This window comes from Aplysia californica, unplaced genomic scaffold, assembly GCF_000002075.1.
Source record: "Aplysia californica isolate F4 #8 unplaced genomic scaffold, AplCal3.0 scaffold00083, whole genome shotgun sequence".
Lineage (NCBI taxonomy): Eukaryota > Metazoa > Mollusca > Gastropoda > Aplysiida > Aplysiidae > Aplysia > Aplysia californica.
In genome coordinates, this window is record NW_004797353.1 from 553,553 (window position 1) to 560,546 (window position 6,994).

General features: G+C 39.1%; 1 protein-coding gene across 1 annotated transcript in view; it reads right to left on the reverse strand.

The window, feature by feature from the left end:
* Positions 1-5,150: 5,150 nt before the first annotated feature.
* LOC101862931 (WD repeat-containing protein 86) overlaps positions 5,151-6,994 on the reverse strand; it is a gene marked incomplete in the record, with an annotated part of 34,795 nt that continues 32,951 nt past the window's right edge. Inside the window, 1 exon segment of the mRNA XM_013080380.2 lies at positions 5,151-5,949.

Below are 6,994 nucleotides of genomic sequence, written 5' to 3' on the forward strand. Positions count from 1 at the left end.
TTTTTCTTTCTTTTTTTCTCTCTTTTTTTATGGCTTTTTTCTTTTTTCCTTTTTTTCTGGAGGAGACAATTCAATCAGTCAATTCTTTTTTGACATGTGAGTACTCTTTTGTTGACAGTGTCATTTCTCGGTTTCAGGCTATAAAAAAGATGAACGAAAATTGAGAGTAAGAAATTGTTGGGGGTGGGGTGTTAATTTAGTAAAATTGTAAATATACATTTAACTAGGTTTTCGTTAAAACACAGTCTTAACTTTGCCAGTTATGAGGCACCGATTACAAATGAAACATACATTTTAATTCCAAATTTAAAACGGATCGACTAAAATGACATATGCGAGATTCCAACCGACTTGCCTTTTGTCGGGAAGTGTCTGATCGTTTTGGTGAACACATCCAAAGGGAATTTTCCCTGACTGCTGAGGTGGAAAAAAACAGTGCTTTACTTCTACTACCTATTTCCCGGAGAGACGAATGGCCTACGGTCGGTCGGTCGGTGTTTGGTTTGGTGAACACGCAGACCAATCGTTGCCCAGCAAAATGCATAGTTGATTGTTAACAGTGTTGTGCAAGGGACCTGTGTATCTCCATTCCAGGCCTTTCGGTTGTATTGAAAGTACGTAAACATATCTATGCAAAAAGAAAGAGAAGCTAAATTTGTTTTTCAACGCCATATTTTCAGAAAATAAAAAATGAGCATGGCTTACAGTATAAAATACTGAAAAGAAAGGGAAAGTTACGTCTTTTGCATTCATAATCATATTTACAATTCATGAAAGGTATCAGTTTCTTTCAAAAGTTTACGGGTGGTTGGATGGCGCCACTGGTAGGTCTAATGCCTCTACCGCACTACGACAGTTTATCCTGGGACAGACCCGTCTGGAGTTTGAAACCTTTGAATTAGAATGGGTCATACTTCTTTAATTTTCCTCTGTTGTTTCTGTCTGTCCCCTTCACGAGACGACCATTTCTGTGTCGAAATGCTTCTCTTTATTCAAACAAAACAAACCTCCATTGGAATCTGTACGCTCTTGGAAACGAATAGGACGTCTGTACCGATTATATTTCTGTTGCTGAACACCACATTGAATGAGACAAAAATGTCTTGCTAATGGGTTTGAGCTTAATCATTATAATGTCATCTATTCCACAAAAACCAGGCCCGCCAACGTACATAAGTGTGTATGTTATTGTGCATCACTGTTGGCCAATCATGCCGTCATAACTTTTGTCAGAGGTGATCTCCATTCACTTTGGTGTTCGATTTTTATCTAAGAGCATCAATTGAACATTTAACAAAGGACAGAGCGAAGGAAATATATTTCCACGAAGATACAAGACTTGTCCCGCTAAGGGAAATCATCAATATTCTATCTAAGAGATGTGACTGATGTCGTGGAAAAATAGAAATACTGTTTTTTTCTTGTATTATTTCCCCTTTCTGCCGTATTTACCTACCAACGTCTGCATCATAACTGAATCTAAACAATGAAAGGTTATTAAATTCGCACGCAAATTGTGTTCATCAAATAAGCGGATATGTCACTAAAAAGTTCCTTTGATCTCTTTTTCAAATCTTGGTTGATGCCCTACTTTAAGGTCAATATCGATTTCTAGTCAAACAAAAGACAGGTAGGTGCATTGGTGTCATCTTGTGCATGAGATGTAAGCATTATTATGCTGCATTTAAGTTAAATATTTGTGGTAAGTAATTCTCAACTTTTCGAGAGAGAAAAAATAATAGTTGACATAACGAAAGTCTCATTACTGCATAAAAACAGAAATATTGTTTCTAATCTGATTCGTTTCCAATATTCATACCCGGAAGTAATGACCAATCAAAATATCACCTAGACTACACTTTTGACATTGACCAGAATCGAGAACTGATGTCTTCTTCCTGCGACCAAGAAGCACCTAGTCCCTACAGCACACACGTCGGTTATCGTGTTTTATTCTCTCTTCGTTTACAAGGGTTTATCTTCAGTGGAGCATAATGAGCTACATTTATTTCAGCACATACAGTCGACCCTTCTCTAACTACCATCTGTCCAAGATTATCTACAGTATAAACGACCAGTTCCCACTTGCCCCCTTGCTTTTTCTGGGTATAATATTTATTATAATGACACGGTCCAAAAAGGATGTTCTGTCTAATACGGGGTGCCCATTGAGGTATGGGGTCGGTTTATTAGCCAGACTGAGGGCGCGAAGCGGTTATCGTGGCACAAGCCAACTGCACCCGACTCGTCGCCTAAAAAACAAACGGGTTTATTTTCAGGCGACGAGTCGAGCGATCATTCCGACCCGACCCAATCCATCCTCAATGGGTCCTGCACACAAAAGGATCTGGCCCCGAGCTCTTCAAAATGGTCGAAAATCGCCACGTAAGTGACCAATCACACGAGGCCAGGCGCGAGCAGCGGCGCGGGTCCAGAAATCTAGACAGTACTAAATGTGCCCTCGGCCAGGGGTAGAGTGAAGAGGAGAGGCAAAAAAAATAACTTTGTTTTATTGTAAATGCGTTATTATCGGCGATAAATTTACCATGTAAGCTACACTCAACAACATGCTGGTTTTATATAAAATAAAATTACGTATGAAAAACAACAACTACTGCGAACCTTTTTACAGTAACCAAAGTGACGAAATCACTAGGCATGAACTCTGCGTATGTGTTAAAAATAACCCCAGGCCAAGACTCGAGACAAGGCGCGCTGCCTGGCTTGTGTCCATTACTTTATGCGTGTGTGGACGGTTAATTAACACTTTTCTCCTACACGGTTGTCTTGGACAAGTTGGACAATACATCCCACTCCTCAAAACAAAGACAAAAAATAAAAGATTAAGAAATCCTCATTAGAAATTTGTTAGTTTCGGCATGCACGTTGGACGTCGTTGAAAGTTACTATTGTTGTTGTTGGTGTTGCTTTTCAATGTTTTTGTTTTTGTTTTTAATGCCATACGTCACTTCTTCGCTCACGATACTGCCGGAATGACGAATAAGGGAAATCTTCTCGAAGACCCACAATCTTAAAACTCATCAAACACATTCAATACCCACATCCTAGACTCAAAACTCTCGGAATTGAGCCTGAAGAGTAATATCTATTTAGACATGAAACTTCAGCAATCGAAAGGGAACATTGTAGTAATATAAAGCATCTCATGTAATAGACAAAAAGAAGAAAACTATAAATTTTCAGTCAAATAGGCTGCAGTGGACTTCACTTAGCGTGATACCACAGTCAGAGACACAGGAGAAGAAAAAAAATCGGTTTAGAAATAAATACCGCCTCAGCCGATCTTTTCCCCCGACCTTCTTTCCAGTCGTAAAATCTAGAAAAAAGCATCATGTTATTCATAATAATATACTGAAAAAATCAGGTTTCTCAAAACGGTATGTAAGCCAAATCCACTGAACATTGTGCCGCAGGACATTTTGAAAACACAACATTCACATTGTAATAAAATAGCCGTTTTCACAAGAAAAAAGCACTTTTTTCAACTTTCTATATCTTTCATGGAACAGATTTTAGCACTGTTCATGGCAATAAACTTAAGAACGATACATCTCACAAAAGTGTCTTACCTAGCAGAACAAAGGGTCAATGTTCAATTACTTTTCTAGTTTATGCGTTCATTTTTATAGTAAAACTATTTTGCATAGTAAACTTCAATGACACATCAATTGTTTGTTGTGATACCAAAACAAAAGGACAACCAATCTAGCTCCTGGTCAAAATTCTTGTACAACTCCCATTCTAATAAAAGGAAACAAAACGAGCAATGACAACATAAGATCCTATGGAAATGTATAAACAATAACATGTTGAGGTATCTCCTGCCCAAGCGAACTGCTATTTATGCAGTTGCTGTAACAGATCGTAACTTGCTTGATAAATATATGCTACTCTTGTCTTTGAATTGAACCCTTTTGTTAACTTCTCGTGCTTTTTTTGGGTCTTTCCGGTGTACTCATGAATTTCTGTAAAATGCATGTTTAGTGATTCGGGGTCTTAGAGCCACCTATTGAAGGGGCATTAATGGTCATAGTATTTTTCTAATACCCCCCCCCCCCTCTCTTTCTCTCTCTCTCTAGATCACACTATCTTCCTTTCTCTCGTTTTCTGTCTCTCTTTCTCTCTTAGATCCCCCCCCCCCCCTCTCTTTTTTGACACTGTAATTTTATTTAAAAGAAGGACCTTTGTTATAAACGCACATCTCCGCCGGATACAGGTCAAATAGGTGTAGTTTCGTTTTTAAAAATCCCTCAAACAACCCTAGTTCAGAAGGCCCTGATGGGGATTCGAAGCAAAGCCATCAGCGTCATAGTTCAGCATGATACCATCTCGGCTAACAAGGCGCCCATCCTTAATGAGACCAAAAGAAGTGAAAATCTGATGTCCCAGAAAGTCAGTCAAGCTGTACGATTCAAATAATATTATCATAATTTACTCTAGTATTGTGTGCAAGCCTTTGCATTATATATACGGCCCAGAAATAGAGGAGACAGTTTACGAAACAGATCTACATTGTACATGATGCATCACCAGAGAAAGACACGCAAGGAGATGGTGTATAAAAATAGACGATATAAGTTATAAGAGAACGTTTGTGCATTGCTGCAAATAACCATGTTAAATTGTGCAGAATGCTAGACACTTATCAAATAGGTCCAACCCGCACAAATATAGTGGACTTTGCTCAGGATGATATCCCCCCCCCCCTCCCCTCGAAAAATCCCCAAAACCAAAACCATCCCACTCCGGATCAATTTAGCCATGAAATACGTTGTTCACATCAGTTTGTCCACCGGCTTCCCAAAGTGGTCAGTTGGTACCAAAAAAAAAGCATCATCATATGGAAAAAGATGTTTTTCATCACATTACATTTTAAGCAGATTCCACATTTTTTAAAGAACATCTTCATCAATTAATGACGTTTAAATATGAAAAATATACATTGTTACAGTACAACTTCAGTAAGACACGCATATAGGGTGCAGCAGTCCAGAGAGTCGACGGAAAGAAGGAAAGTCACTCGTGGGGTCAGCAGATTGGATTTATGGACAGAAGAGAAACATATAATAATCATAATAATAATAATTTTATAAACCCCAAAAAACGCAAATTAACACATACTTGTTCGTAACACTCGATTTTTAAACAAAATGTAAACAAAATGCGTATTATGTGCAGAGAGGCTGCACCACAAAAGAGACAAAAGCAATGGAGCCTGAGTGAGACAAGTTCTTGGAGAATATATTTTAGCCAGAAGAAAAGAAATAGGAATAGTTGTAGAGGCACAAGGAAGTAAAGCTTTCCTGCTGACGTAAGCACGTCAAGTTGTTCGCGTTTTAACTGAGATGTATCAGAGCTTGTGGAGCTGTGAGAGATTGGCAGGATCGAACAAAGCCAATGAAGGGGAGGGTGGGGGCTTGGATAATAGAACGATAGATAGACAGATAGATAGAACGATAGATAGAGCGACAGACAGACAGACAGACGTATAGATGATAAAAAGACAGAGATAAAATGATAAAGTAGAACAGTTCTACCGCGTAGTCAATAGAATCAGAATGAAATTCGTTTGAACATTGCACCATCGTTGTCGCACTAGCTCACACGACTTACATACGCCTTCGCACGCCCTCGCTCTCCCCTCTGTCCCAACTGCACTGAACACACACACACACACACACACACACACACACACACACACACACACACACACACACACACACACGCGCGCGCGCGCACACAGAATGTTATAGGCATACACATTTCGTTTCCCATGACAAAAGAGCATTAACAAAATAATGAATATTCATTTCTCCGTTGACACCTCCACAAGAGCAGACGTGTGTCTGGGTAGGTCCTTTGATTCCGTGCCTGCTTCAGAGGTGCAACATGTGTAGAAAATAACAACAAACGTCCAAACCTCAGCTTCTGAAAGACAGAAGGAATAAAATACAGCCTCGATTTTACCACTGAAATCTATTACGAAGTTACCCCTCGTATCTTTTGATCAAAGAGGGGAAACAAGTAGGATAAAAAGTTAAGCCCGTTCATTAAGGTACTTAAACTCAATTTGCTAACCAGTGTATGTGGTGTAGCGGTTAAGCGTTGCGGTGTCACTGGCAGAAGACCTGACTTCCAATCCTGCGTTTGGAGAATTTTCATCGAGTATCTCTGTCTTTTCTGCTGGGACTTTATATTCCCACTCAGCCCAGGCAGGACCCCCCCCCCCCCTCTAAATATGAAGCCCTGCTGACAAAATGATTTACTTCTCGGATTCAAGCCCTAAGGAAATAGATACATCACGCTTATAGGGGAAATTTTTATTTTTTATATAAATGAAATAATAAAAGGCATGTTATACATAAAGAATATGGCATTAGAAGAAAATCTACAAATTTGACCCAAGTGTCGATATTGGTCCAATATCTCCATTTGTAGATTGCGAGAAGTTCCCCCTTTTGTCAGCACACCTTACAATAATTGAAATACACAAAACTGGGGACATAATAACGTCAACATGAAATCACCAGTTTACGCGGTGTGTTACTCCCCGTGGTTAGCTTGATAAAACTTGAAGGACATCAAGACTTTAGAGAAAATGAGATGCAATTTCGGCTTTTGAAATTTGATGACATTATCCAATATGGCGGATATTTGCTTGGTTACCATTGTTACCATGTGCTTGTCCTGACAATGAATTACTAAAAGTCAATTCTTTGAGGTCTGACTAATAAACATGTTAGCCTATAGAGCATCGTTCCTGTATGTTTAGTCAAGGGAAAAAGGTTTTAGAACTTTCACCAGCAGATGGCCTTAAGTTTACACAATCTTATCTAGAACTCTAGTGGGAAGACTCTACAGTGAACACAGAGAGTGTTATACAGTGGACGTTGCTCAATATGATGGCAAGGGATACAGAAAAGACTTCAGTTTCAGTGATAAGGCTTGTTTGCTTTTTGGTGCTTTTTAAAAC